We start from the raw sequence: 13,453 nt of genomic DNA on the forward strand, positions 1-13,453 counted from the left end.
ACTTATCTGTTTCCCACATGCTGAACCTTATGGGAAGTTTTTGTGGTTGACTGTGGCCTGTTCTTTCGTTCTCTATGTTAACTGTTTTCTCAATTTGCAATTTTTAAAAGAAATCAGCAGTAAAAGTCTGTGACAATCATTCAACATGGGAACATCTTTTTGGCACGGCAGGGGTGTGTTTTTGTGGGTCACAGGTGTTGGGTCAGGAGCCTTGGAGCATTAACCCTGTGTCAGTTCATGATGACCTGGGAAGCATTCTCATCCAAGAGAAGCAGCACTGGCTAGTCCAGTGTCATCTTCCAACATGCCAGACTCAGGGACAGCAGTTTCATCCTCATCACTGAACCATCTCATTTTCTCCTGTTTGTATATGTGTTAACCATAATTTCCAACCCTTAAGGGGAAATAAGCTAGGTGTCTGAATTTTCATCAGATCTGACACAAAGTATTAGGCTGTGGCTTTTGCTGTCTATTGGTTTTACTGCATAGGACATAAATATTCAACTCGTGTCATCTGATAAGGTTGCTGGGGAGGGGGTTTTTCTCACAAAATATATTAACTTTCCTTTCACACCTAGCCATTCTTTCATGAGTCATAACCCCAAGATAAAATATTTTCGATGGTGGCTTTAAGTCAAGTATATTCCAGTGAGAAAATCACTTGGGTTTTACATTAAAAGATTTACAAGTTCCTGTGGTAGCAGTCTTGAACTGCATCCTTATGCCTTCTAGCCCTGCCTGCTTGATGTGTCACAGACCTAAGTGCAACCAGAGGACAAGGAAGGGTGGAAAATTCTCCCTATGCACATTCCCCAGCTTCTCTGGAGGTTTTCTGTTTAAGCCTGGTTGGTTTTGTTATGTGTAGCTGGTGAACATCCAGTTTTCAGACTCTGGAGCACTCCAGGGCAGCAGCAGCTGCCTTCCCCTGCAGCCAGTCAGCCAGCAATGGTTTTCTTGAGGGTTCTCCTGGTGACTTGGGCCACAGTTTCCAGCTAGAGTGGTTCCTGACACTGTTTTGCCATTATCTGAGGGAATAGCTCAATCTCATCTTCTCTGACTGCTGACACAGCTCACCCAGACAGGGGCGCACTGCAGAGCTGGTGCTCACAGCCCTGGACGGGTGGGTACCTCCCTGTTTGTGGTCCACACTTCCTTGCTTGTGTTGGTTTTCTGCATCCCACCTCTGTACACTGGGGAAGAAGCTGCTGTGCCCTTCTGGCTCCTGTTTTGGCTGCTCCTGGTTAAACAGTGCATGTGGGAACAAGCAGGAGTGATAGATGGGCATGTTCTTTCCCTTTGGAAGAACTCCACAGGTTATTATGAGGAAATTAGGTGCACTGAGGGTGAAGCAGACCATGTCTCTTTTGTGACATAGGTATCGATATCATCTTGGGTTTAATTCACAGATTTCAGTGAGAGATCAGGCATTAGATGTCAGGAGCACTGCAAATGCCTTCTCAGCCTCAGGGGACCCTTCAAGCTACAAATGTTCCCATGAAGTTACTTCAACCAGACAGAAATCACACACAAAACGTAAGGGAAACACATTTGCTGGTCTGTGATGGTATTGCATGTAACAAAGCAGGATCCTTGACTTCACTGGGATCGATTTCTGTACATTTTTGTGTAAGTAGCATCATTGCACCCCACCAGGTGAGGCAGTGCTTCAGAAAACACCAGCTCTGTTTGCAGAGCTGTACTCACCGCTCCCAGCTCACAGGTGCTCAGCCTTCCTTAAATGTTTTTTCCTCCTGTCTGCATCTGAGAGAAGCTCACCAACTGGTCTCCTTGTGTGGGTCATTTTACTTAGCCCTGATTTTACCCACCTATATTGAACATCAGGATAAACAACCCATTGTGTATTTGTTGCATTTGTGTATTTGTTGCTCACTTCTCTCATGGCCCATCCAACATCTCCAGTGTTCTTGGGCACAACTACACAATTTTCTGTGTTTGAAACACCTTTCATGATAAGTGGAGTAATACCCAGGTACATTCATCATGCCCTTCTCAATTCACCTTTCTTGGTTTGTTTGTTGCAAACAGAAGAAGTTGCCACTTTTTCTCCTTTTAAGCATTAAAGCCCTGTTAAAAACAAAACCTGTCCTTTGAACACTCTCTCTGTATAACAGAAATCTAAACTGGAAGGTGTTTTATTGAGGCAAATGGTTTTTCAACTTCATGCATTCTTCTGCCAGTTAGAGTGTCTGGTGTGTCTTCTTTTACATTTGCATTCCTCAGTGCTGATTTCAGCTGCCAGGTGGTATTGGAAGCCATCAGAAAGGGGGAGAAAGAAGGTAACCTGGTTCAAAAAATGTACAAGAGGTTGTTAAATAATATAAGTTTTTTAAAAAATCAAACAGATTTACAGAGTCCAGTTGGAAGTATTGTTATTTTTCTAGATTCCTTTGCAAGCTCTTAAGGCAGATGCTTCTTTTTAGGATAAATATAAGGTTTTCCTTCTTTTTTCCTCCAAGACTGCAGGAGCTGGTTCTTCAAGCTGGTGTAGGACAGTGATTTTGTGGCCTCTCATGACCCTGTTAACTGATGACCCACATGTGCAGGTCTGTGCTGAGAGCTGAGACCTTGATGTGAGCAAGCCTTGGAGCAGAGAGTAGATCTTACCCTGCCTAAGATCCAGCTCTTCCAATGCTGTAAACCTGGCTGATCAGCCTGTTAAACTGCTGAAATTCCTCTTCAGTAGGTGCACTGTTGGCTCTTCCTAAGAGCTCAGTTTTTATGTATTCCTGTAGGTTTGCAGCTGTAGTAGCAGCTTTGCCTTTAATACTTTGCCTGTTTCAGGAGAAGCCTTTTGTCGGATGGAAAGCATGAACGAGCCCTCGTGCTGAGCATAGGCGGGGGTCAAGTTTCATTCTACCCTAAGCTGACCCCTGGGCAGAGAGATTCCTGCTTTAGTCTTTTAGATCATGTGTAAAACCTGATGCTGGCTGGATCATCCCGCATAGGGCAAGAATATCTGGGGAACATGGGGAGAGGTATGGAGTGAGACATTTGCAGAAGGGAATGAAATGTTTGGGATGCAGCCTCATGCTTTCTACAGCAGTGAACATCAATCAGACCTTCTCAGAAAAGCTTCAGTGGTGCTGAAAGTCTTCTTTCTCCCCTCACCCCCTGTGGCCCTTTTTTTTTTCTCTTGTTTCGCTATTCCCAACTTGTGTTTATTCTCTTTTTTCATCTAATACACTGTGGCATGTGCAATTTTCGCCCAGGAAACTAAGTTATCCTTAAAAACACAGAGGCTTCCCTGGTTTTAGTCCTTTGGCCATTGAGTAAGTGAGTTATTTTTGTTCTACCAGTGATTTATGACTGAACAGATTTAGAGTTTATATTTTTAGGTTTATCGGCAATTTAAATAATGTATATTTGTGACCATAAACATTTGGTACTCTTACAGTCTGTCAATGAATGTTATGCCCAATTGGAGAAAACTAAAGAGACACAAGCATTGTGTTCCTAGCACAGCCTCATGATTCTTTTCAAGTACCTAATTAGGTAATCCTTAAAGGTAGCAAGAGTTTGAGCATCTGTTGGTAAGCCATCTAGAAGGGTGCCATCCAGAGGAAATAACCTGCTTTCCACTAGTGAGTCAATTCTCCACAAGGCTTGGAGTAAAATGCAGTGGGATCACTGCTCAGAAATTATTGAACTTTTTTTACCAGGAACAGCATACTTAGAAAAATAACCACCAAATCTCTCTCATTTACACTGCATTTTTTCCCCACTTTTTTATGGAGTCATAAACAGGCATTAGTCATAATAAGTAGACATAGCAGACATCTCTTGAGAAACCAGGATTTTTTACAGAAGAGTTAGTTTTGCATGTTTTAAAAAAATAAGAGTAGTTTTTTAAAAAATCTAAACTTTAGGGGTTTATTTTCCTTTGCCTCACCTCCCCCTTTATCTAGCTTTGGTTTGTGGTAATCCTGCAGACACAGCCTTTGCAGTGATCCTGTGAAGACAGATACATGCCACTGCTTGTACTGCTGCTGTCCCCTTCTGTTCAAAAGAAAACCATCTTCCTTTCCACTCCCAGTTGCCAACTTCACTCAAGTAAATAGTAGTTAAGCATTCCAATGTTTTTTTCCAGGAAAACAGTAAAGTGTTGGGTGCTGGCAACTTGAAAACCTCAACTTGAGAACCCCTATAGCTTAAAGCTAATTACTTCTCCTTCTACAAGTATTTCCTCCTCAACCACTTCAGAGTGTGACTGCTTCCTTGATAGATGGGGGAAGCCTTTTCTGGGATTGGGATTGTGCTCACTGTGGGGTCTGGGCTGTGTGATGATGCTGGGATTGGCTGCTGGGGGTTCACCCCCCCTGCTCCAGCCCCCTGGCCCCAGCCCTGCTCTCACCAGCCTTCCCCATCCCAGAGTGCCTCCCCTCCAGGGACTGAGCCCTGGGCCCCTTGCACAGAAGTGACAGCACAGTGAATTTTCTGTGGGCAGATGAACATTTCATTCTCTCTCCAGTTTTCTTTTGACATGGATTGGCATGACAGGTAGCTTTGCTTTAGGGTGGCCTCAGGATTATGACACACATTGCATCAACCCAGGGGTACCAAATTAAGCTGATGGTGTTTCTTCTCTGAAGCTCGCCAGAGTAAAGGAGAAACAAAGGAACAAATGTTGTGTTCCTAACCTAAATTCCTTGATAAAATCAATGCTAAGCTTTGACAAAAGCCAGTATTAATTATTATTTAAAGCCTACTAGATAAATTTGCTGGTTTTGTGATAACTTCTTTCTGGTGTGATGTGCAGTTTCATAGAACCACAGGGTGATTTAGGTTCACCTTTTTATCTGGTTCCAACCCATCTGCCATAGGCAGGGACAACTATCACTAGACCAGGTCACTCAAAGCCTAATCCAGCCTTGGCCTAGAACACTTCCAGGGATGGAGCATCCACAGCTTCTCTGTGCAACCTGCTCCAGTGCCTTACCACCATCACAGTAAAGAATTCCTTAGTGTGTATGTGTAACGATGCACTTACCTGTCGTGTGATCTGGCAGAATAATCTCAGAAATGTGATTATTATTTAGTTTATGTGTTAGCTTATCTGTTTAGAATTCTTTTCAGGGGCCTCATAGTGTATGACTGAAAGGAAAACGTGATCTTTGTAGGAAGGTATCTACAGCTTAAATCTTTGACAAAGTGTGAAATGGACATAAAGTAATTGTCATGTTTGGCATAAAGACCTTCTATATTAAAGAAAAAAGATGCCCCAGTGTGTTTTTTAGAATCAGAGGGTAAAAACAAAGAGGTGTTTGTAAAGTTTCAGTGCTTGATTTTTTTTTAAATCGTGCCTTTATTTTATTTTAGGTTGCTCCAGCTGAGTTGCCAGAACACTAGCCCACAGAACTTTGGAGGGTCACTTCTTAATGGATTGCTGCAGCCTCTTAATTTCTCCATTGATCCTGTTCCCTGCATCGTGAGAACATTTTAGCCAGCACAGGACCTAGAAAAGTTACATGTAAGTCGTGATTCCAATTCCTTTCTATTTAAAGAAACAATGAAAAAAAAAATCTTGGGAAGGCAAGGTAGAGGCAGTAAATATCACACTTTAGAAAAACACCGTAAAAGCTGTAATTCAACTGCAAACATTAGGTGGTGAATAAATTGTTATTGAAGTAGTTACTTGCTTTTTTAACCTAAATAGTGATTGTCATTTTGACGGCTTTCCTAAGTGTTCTGCTACTACGGTAAACCGTAGCGAGAAGTGCCTAAAATAGCTCTGCTCCCCCACTGCTCTGTGCTTTGTTTTTCTCTGCAGCGGGCTGTGTGTGTGCACACTTACCTTGGTGTACCCTGCCAAAGCTGCACGTGCTCCACGTCACTTTGGAGGCCATCACCTGCCCTACAGGACTGCAGGCACCCTTCTGTTTCTCCCATGATAGAATCCATGTGCTTCTCCTTTTGTTTTCATGGAGTGTTTCCCTTGGAGGGGCCCTGGTGCTGCTTCATCCTTCAGCCTGCTGCCCCAAAAGGCTCTGTAAGCATCAGAAGGGTCTTCATTGCTACCTCCTGCTCCTTCCAGGTGGATCAATGCTTCACCTGAGTGTAGGAGGGTAAAGAGAGTTGTGCATAGATCTCCTAGGGACAGATGGAGGGGACTGCAGATCCCTTCCTACCTTCTCAGCTGAAGCAGTAGTCCCCTGTGCTTGTTGTGCTTTGGTATTTCACCCAGCATGGGGAGCAGCTTATGATCCTGTGCACGCATTCAATCCCTGATGCCACAATCCTCAATGCCTGAGTCTTCCTCTGAAACATTCCATAGCACAGCCTGGCATGGAATCAGTGGGGAGAAATTGGTTTGACCCTTTGCAGTTTGTCAGCAGTTCTAACCCTAATTCTGGTTTCTGAGCCAGAAGAAGCTTCTGGACCACTACAAGGATGGCATGGATGTGGTGGTCTGTGCTCTGTGGAGGGTGGGGCACCCCAGAGCTGACAAGTTTGGGAAAAGGCTTGCGCACAACTTAATTTCATTAATTTTTAAACCAAAACCAAATCTCTTTGTGGTTAATAGGTTTTTATCTTTGGGATGGTGTTATAGAGCAGCTTGGAGGTAACACAAAATTTTGGTTAACAATGTGGCACTGTGCACATTATCACCCTTGTTTGTTCACTGCGGTAACAAATGCATATGATGCAGTTTAGTCAGAACAGGTCAGTGAAGTAGACCACTCCTTACTGGTCAGTTTTTCTTGAATGCTTACTAATACCATTTTTAATAGTTGGAACTGATCTGTATGTAATATTACTTCTAAAAAAAAAAAAAAAACCAATGTTTTGGATCCAAAGTATTTACATTAGAAATATACCTTTATTTGAAGTACTTTATTTGCTTATGTGACACTAAAAGATTTACTAAAAGAAGAAAAGTCTACTGCAAAAGGAGGATTGTGTTCTTTAATGCATATGGAAATTCAGTTTTTAGAGAGAGGAATTTTTTTTTTCTAGTGTGATGAGTATCAGCAAAAACAATGGTGAAGTCGTAGGCAGTGGAGAAAGTCTGGGTAGTAACAGAATTCACTGTCAAAGAGGCCTTACAAGGTGTGAGTTTGATTTTGTTTTCCAAAAAAGGGAGAGTGTTGCCATTTCCTTGAGGGTCTGGCATTCTCTGGTGCAGTTATTAATCAAATCCCCCTTAGCAAGAATTGTCTGACTACAGGAAAATTTTGGATCTGGCTTGAAATTTGTTTTTAGTGCTTGTCTTAAGGGAAGAAGACTTGAAAATATGAGTTGTAACAGCTAGGCAGGCAGAAAAAGCTTGTTTTTCATTAGTCCTACTTAGCACTATTCCCATGAGGTTTGGAAGCCTTATTCACAATTTTTTACAGGATTTTCTCATGATGTTTGAAAAGCTTATCATTAGGCATCTTGCAAATTCACTATTTAAAACACTTCCAGAGGAACTAACTTCAAAAATATCATCCTTGTTGGGGGACTTGAAAAAGCTGACAGAAATGGGAAAGACAAAACCTCTCTCATTCCAATAAGTGCATGGGAAGTTTAGTCTTGCTTTTTGTTGTGCTACAAATAATCAGATGTCTCCTTTTTGAGGAACAAAATCAGATCTGGGGACCAAATGAACTTGAAAACCAGCATGAGGATATAGGAGCTGTCATCAAATATGTACCTTTCCTTTTTCTTCCTTTCTTTCTTCTCTTTTAACTGTGGTTATGTGCTTCTGCTCAGCATCATTTTTAAAACATGGTGTGTACTCCAGCCCCTAGAAACCCATGCATCACCTCACAGCTGTTGGCTGGGATTGCACCCCTCGTGTGTGCAGATCCACGCCGGCACAGGTAGACATGAGGGCAAGCTGCCCGTTGCTTATTTGATTTCTCTGTTTCCCATTGTCTGGCTGGTTTTGATGACAGACTCTGCTAGTAACAATTACCTCATTATAGCAATTTCCATAGAAAGAAGCAGACTTTCACTTGTTAATTAGCCCTGCTGGAAAGAGCAGTTGCACAAGGTTGACCCAGCTGTAACAACTGCATTCTTCTTGTTTTTCCCAGGGTGCAGTGGGATAAATAAGTATGCCTTTCCCCTCTTCCATTTATATTTTGTTTCTATAATACTACTAGGATGCTGATGGATAAAATCTCCATAAAAATAGTACTTAGTGATGTGTGAGTTCAAAGCAGAATGCCCCTTGCTTGTTCTGACAGAGCACATTGCAAAACCCTGTTATGGTGCATGTGCCAGGGTAGTAAAGAAAACCCCATTTCTCCAGGTTCTCTGGGAATGAATCCTGGGCAGGTTAGACTGGGTGTACTGTAATGTGGGAGTACAGCAGTCAGGGAGAAGCTGTGCTCTCTGCTGAGAGGCTCTCTCCATTTGTTATCCCAAACAGCCACGAATGGCAGAGAATGTACACAGCTCTGTCTTGGAGCAGCTGCTGGGGCAGGGCTGCTGGCACCCAAGCAGAGACAGGTGACTCTTCCTAGCAGTGTCCATACTCTGCTCACATTTCTCATTTTGTTTTACCCCTGTGTGATTTCCTTTAAAAGCAGCAAAAATAACATCCCAATCAATGTCCTTCTGCAGCTCATAAAAAGATCCTATTGGTACTGCTTATCCAGTGTTGTGAATTCAGCAAGGGCCTATAAGTGGTTTAAACAGGATAAAAAAATAAGGCAACCCAAAACTTAGAAAGTTCTGTCCAGAAATTTCATATTTGCTAGGTATGAGTTCTTCAGAGTATTTAAAAAAAATTTAAAGATTTCTTGAAATCTATACTATGCCCATCTCTAGGCAGATGTAAATAGTGTAAAATTTTAAATATGCAGATATTGGTGGTTTAATGTCTGTCACCCGCCTACCACCACAGCCTGGGAAAAATGTAATTTTTTTTTAATATACTCTTAAAGGTTAGATAACTTGACAGAATTCAGAAGAGATGCAGATTTCTGAAGGCAAAATTGTATCACTTTGTACATTGACTTACCAAACACTCCTATTCATCAGTAGCAAACCCTCTTCTCAAGTGCCAAGATCATACCTGAGGACATTGGCAGGTTTATCTTACTGCATGAGAGATGTGGCCATGTCTAAGTTTCACGATTTTTCTGGTACATTTTCCTGTTGGAGTGCTGTTTTCATAGGGGCAAAGCCACTTTCTTACTCATTTTACAGTACTGGCATATCAGGACTGTGTACCTCATGCCACCAGTGCATGGAGTGTCTCCTGCCTCGGGGACCTTCATAACCTCCCATGGCATCCTGTCCATTGACCCCTGCCAGCAGCTCTGTGTCAGTCCCTCAATGTGATCAGGGGCTTCTCAGCACCATCAGTGCCTCTGTACCTCAGCCAGGCTGGTGGCCAGGGACAGCTTTTGATACAAACACATTGGTATATATATAAAGTCTATGATTTTTTAAATAAAATATGTATCTGGACAAATATATGTCCTGAACGGTGCTGGTGTGGCTTCAGGCAGGGTGCCACACGTGTGGGTGGTGAGCCAGGGTCCCTTTCTGGAGGTTTCTGCCCCAGACCCCGGTGCTGGAGGCATCCCCATCCAGGCACACACGGTGACTGCGGGCTGTGGGGCCGGGAGGAGCGCTCTGCTCGTGTTCAGCTGCTAACAGCAGCACAGGACAGCAGGGTTCGTTGCAGTGTAGTGTGCCACCCGAACCCGAGTTTCTCTGACACCTCTCGCCTCGCTGGCATTGACCACAGGTTTGTTTGTTCGTCACCCCAGCGGTGCCACGGGCTGCGTGGGCGCGCAGCATCATTGATCTGTTTACTTGGCGTTCCCCGCGTGGCCGCCGTGTTGTGGCGAGGACTTTTATTTTTTGCTGTGGCAGGTGACAGCGCGGGTGTGTGTGGTGTGTCAGCCCGAGGGACTGAGTCACAGCCCTCCCTCCACCCAGGGCCAGCGGCACTTCCCCTTTCCCGGCGGGCTGAGATGCCAGCCCATCTCCACAGGTCATCTTACCAGCCTGTACATTGCATTTTTTTTGTTTTTTACAGAAAAGCCTGAGAGACAGTGGCAGCCAGACCAACTTTCTCTGTAACCCAAACCAGTGAAAAGTAAAATCCATCTCACCACATCAGTTTTGTTTTCACTGCTGGCTCAACCTCTCCTCTCCCTCTGGCAGAGCCCTGCACAGTCATTCAGTGCCCGGCTTGGGGGTGGTGTGGTTGTTAGCTCAGTGGTGTATGACCCATTTATTTTCATAATGCTTAGATACCCGCGCTCCTGCGGCGTTCGGCACGCAGGTCCTGCGACCTGAATCCTGGGCAGAAAAGCGCGCACCTGACTGCAGCGGCGTGCCTGGGGAGCAGCGGCTCTGCCCCAGCCTTGTCGGGAGCTGCAGGAAGCTGGTGTGCATTGGGTCTAGCAGGCAATTGATGAGCAAAGACAGGTAAAGGTGCATTTTTCTGGAGCCAGCACTTTGTCTTCGATCATTTCGTTCAGTATTGATTGCTAGCTGGTGGGACATGCTTCCTGTTACGATGTACAAAGAGCAGAGACGTAAAAGCGCAGTATTGGATCGTTCTCTCGCTATAATAACCTGCACTTTCCGCGACAGCAAGATGATTAATGGCACGAGATTGCTCACTCTCAATATCTCCAGACATGGCATCACCCTCGTGTTGGGTCTGGTCTTAAGATGGATCTTTTTTCCTTTATTTCTTTTTGACTCAGTTAGTTGAATTCGTTTTCTGTGGGTTTTCAGATGATAATTAGGTTTATGCTTGTGTTACTTTCTGTAAATGGAAAGAATCAGGCGCAGGACACACTGGAGAGTAAACTGGCATCACAGTAGACCTGAGAGTTTTAGGTACAAAATTAAAGAGTAATTTGCAAAGTGACTTGAAGCAAAGTGGATTTAAACACAATGAAATCATCCTTGACAGCAATTTGTTTGAAGTTCTTCTACTGTTATGAGTGTGAAGGGATTTTTTTCTTTTTAATTGCCAGTTTCTGGGTAGTGTATTCAGCATAATTTCTCACAGGTAAGTGAAGCATTAACTCCTTGTACCTCAGTATTTTGGGCAGTGTGGGAAGAAACTGAGAGTTAGGGGGAAGCACCTTCTCTACTTCATCATTTGAAAATCAGTCAGTGGTCAGCTAGCTTAGAGAAAGGCTTTACCAGGGACACTGGTGCTGGGAAAAATGTATGAAAATCCAGCAGAATCCTGGACAGTAGATAGGCACAGCATGTGAACAGTTGTCTTCAGTGTTTCACAGAATATAATGGCACTCTAGATATAAACTGGAAAAAAAAGTAACAGCAATTAGCTAGTTTGCATTCCTTGTTCAGATGAGCCATGAGTTTTGGGGCTTTTACATTTATATACTTTTGCTGTAGGTGTTGGAAGTGTGGGTGGCCACGAAAAAGCAGTGGTTACAATAAGATTTTCCGTTTATTGCCCTTTGTGTACGACTAAAAATAAGATTCAAATGCTTCAGCATTTGTGGAGCAAGCATAATATTTCTCTGAGATCTGATGACTGGCTTGCCTGCAGCTTCAGCTCTGTCTGGTGGGTGAGTCCTAGGTTTTAATGCTTGTAAATGGGTCTGTGTTGGAAGGAGACTCAGAGCTTACTTGCAGTGTGGTCTGGCTGTGTTAATTCATCAACTTCTTACTGGAAAAAAAAAAAAGAAAAAGTAGTTAGGCTTAGTACATAAGTTAAAGGTGGTGATGAAAGAATTTTGGAAGCAGAATTGTTGTGCTGTCTGGAAAAAGCAGCTTTGGAGAGGACTGAAAGATCTTTAAAGTCAAAACTTTCAAAACTTCAGTGGTGTACCTTGAATTGTTGATCCAGAACTTCATCTTCTGGCAAAGAAAAAGCGAAGCAGAGAAAAAAGAAAGGAAATCTATATAAATCTGCTGAGCTGGAGAAACAAATTCTCAGGGTTAACTTTTGGCAGATAAAATCCTGTTGGTTTGCTTTTTAAGGATAACTGTTGAAATACACTATGTGATGCTTTTCCATGTAGTTGCACTGGTTAGGAATCCACTAAACCAGTTGTGATATCTTGAACTACTAAAGTGTTCTGACCACATTGATTGATATGTCAGCTCGTGGTCAAGAGAAATATTCAAGAGAGATGTCAGTTTATGCAGGGAAATTTGTAGCTTCATGGTGTCAGCTTTGGTGCTGTCCCAGCTTTGCTCATTAGTAGCTGTGGCATTTCCAGAGAATGAGTGTGCCTGTGCATGTCAGGCTTCTCGGTCTGATGTCATTCTTGATGGATGAGAGGAGAGAGCATCCATTCAAGAGCTGCAGGACCCAAGGTAGAGGTTAAAAACTTGCTCTCTGCTGTGTGGCAGCTTAAGCATCTCTGCTTTCTTGTCACTTTGTGACCTTCCCAGCTTTGCCAGGCTTTGCAGGGCAGCAGAGGTGTTGGTCTTGAGAACTGGGCTGTTTAAGACAATAGGTTTTCACTCTGACTAACACCACGTGGTGCGGAGGATGTGAGGTCCTGGGGGCACTTGGAGGTACACGCGCTTGTTCGATGGACTAGTCACGCTGTCAATGGTGAGTCTTTCATTAGACAACATGAAATCCCTTTAAATTAGCTTGGTGTAGTCCTCCCTCTCCTCCTAGGAGAGCTCAGTGCCTGTCATTGCTACCTTACTTTTGCCTTTTTGCTGAAATGCTCCTTTCTGCTTTTGCATTTGTGCCTGCTCATTGAACCGGCTCTTGCCCTGTTATGAAGTACAAATGTTAAGAGAGCTGAGGCAGTAATCAAGCCTTGAAGTATTCAAGATGGGAACGGGCAAAACTTCAGCAATAATTAGTTTCCCCCACAGTGGTTGCTGCAGGGAATTACCTCTGTTACAATCACCTGCATGTCTTAGTCCTCTAGGTGCCCAGATGCCGGCAAGGGGCGTAATCATTTGCTGTAATATTCTTCTGTGGAATTTTCCCTTTTTCAGTACAGTTGTAGAGGTGGTTTTTTTCTCCCCACCCACCCTTCTCTTTCTACTGCTGTGCCTGCTGCAGGTAAGTTCAAGCCTGATGGCTTTGAAGATAATGACAGGAGAGAGTGCACCGTGTGCGTCATGTGGCAGCGGCACTCCCGCACCGATTGCTGCTGCTGCGCTTTCCAGCAGGGTGAGACACGCTGGGCTCTTCCAGGGGTATCACCACACAGGCTATTTTTAGAGATGGCACATTGGGTGCATTGTGCAACCATCAGTACCCACTGCTGTGCTCTTCATTTTTTCCCTTGTATGGTGATGAGGTTTTTAAGGTGTTTGCCTTTCTCTTGAAGAGGTAGTAGGATCTCTTTTTGATTTTTTTAACTACTTGTAGAGGTGCTCCGGGGAATCTGTGACATTATATTTTCTGTACACAGTTTGAAGGGAACAGTCCTGCATGTAGCCACTAAATTAGGATTAGTGCAAGTGACACAAACAATGTGGTTGTGATTTTCAGCTAAAGAGCTCTAACAACCTCTTGGGTTGC

At 43.6% G+C, this 13,453-nt stretch overlaps 1 protein-coding gene across 6 annotated transcripts in view; it reads left to right on the forward strand.

The window, feature by feature from the left end:
• Nucleotides 1-13,453, forward strand: part of BACH2 (BTB domain and CNC homolog 2) — a 183,450-nt gene that overhangs the window by 98,072 nt on the left and 71,925 nt on the right. For 5 of the 6 annotated variants that reach the window (XM_064707286.1, XM_064707285.1, XM_064707289.1 and 2 more), the window contains one exon: nt 5,338-5,488. The gene's annotated coding sequence lies outside the window, so the exon portion shown is untranslated. Of the gene's footprint in view, nt 1-5,337; nt 5,489-5,961; nt 6,008-13,453 lie in introns of those variants that run through there. The other variant, XM_064707290.1, reaches the window with a different exon arrangement.

The sequence above is a fragment of the Zonotrichia leucophrys genome, chromosome 3 (assembly GCF_028769735.1).
Source record: "Zonotrichia leucophrys gambelii isolate GWCS_2022_RI chromosome 3, RI_Zleu_2.0, whole genome shotgun sequence".
Taxonomy (NCBI): domain Eukaryota; kingdom Metazoa; phylum Chordata; class Aves; order Passeriformes; family Passerellidae; genus Zonotrichia; species Zonotrichia leucophrys.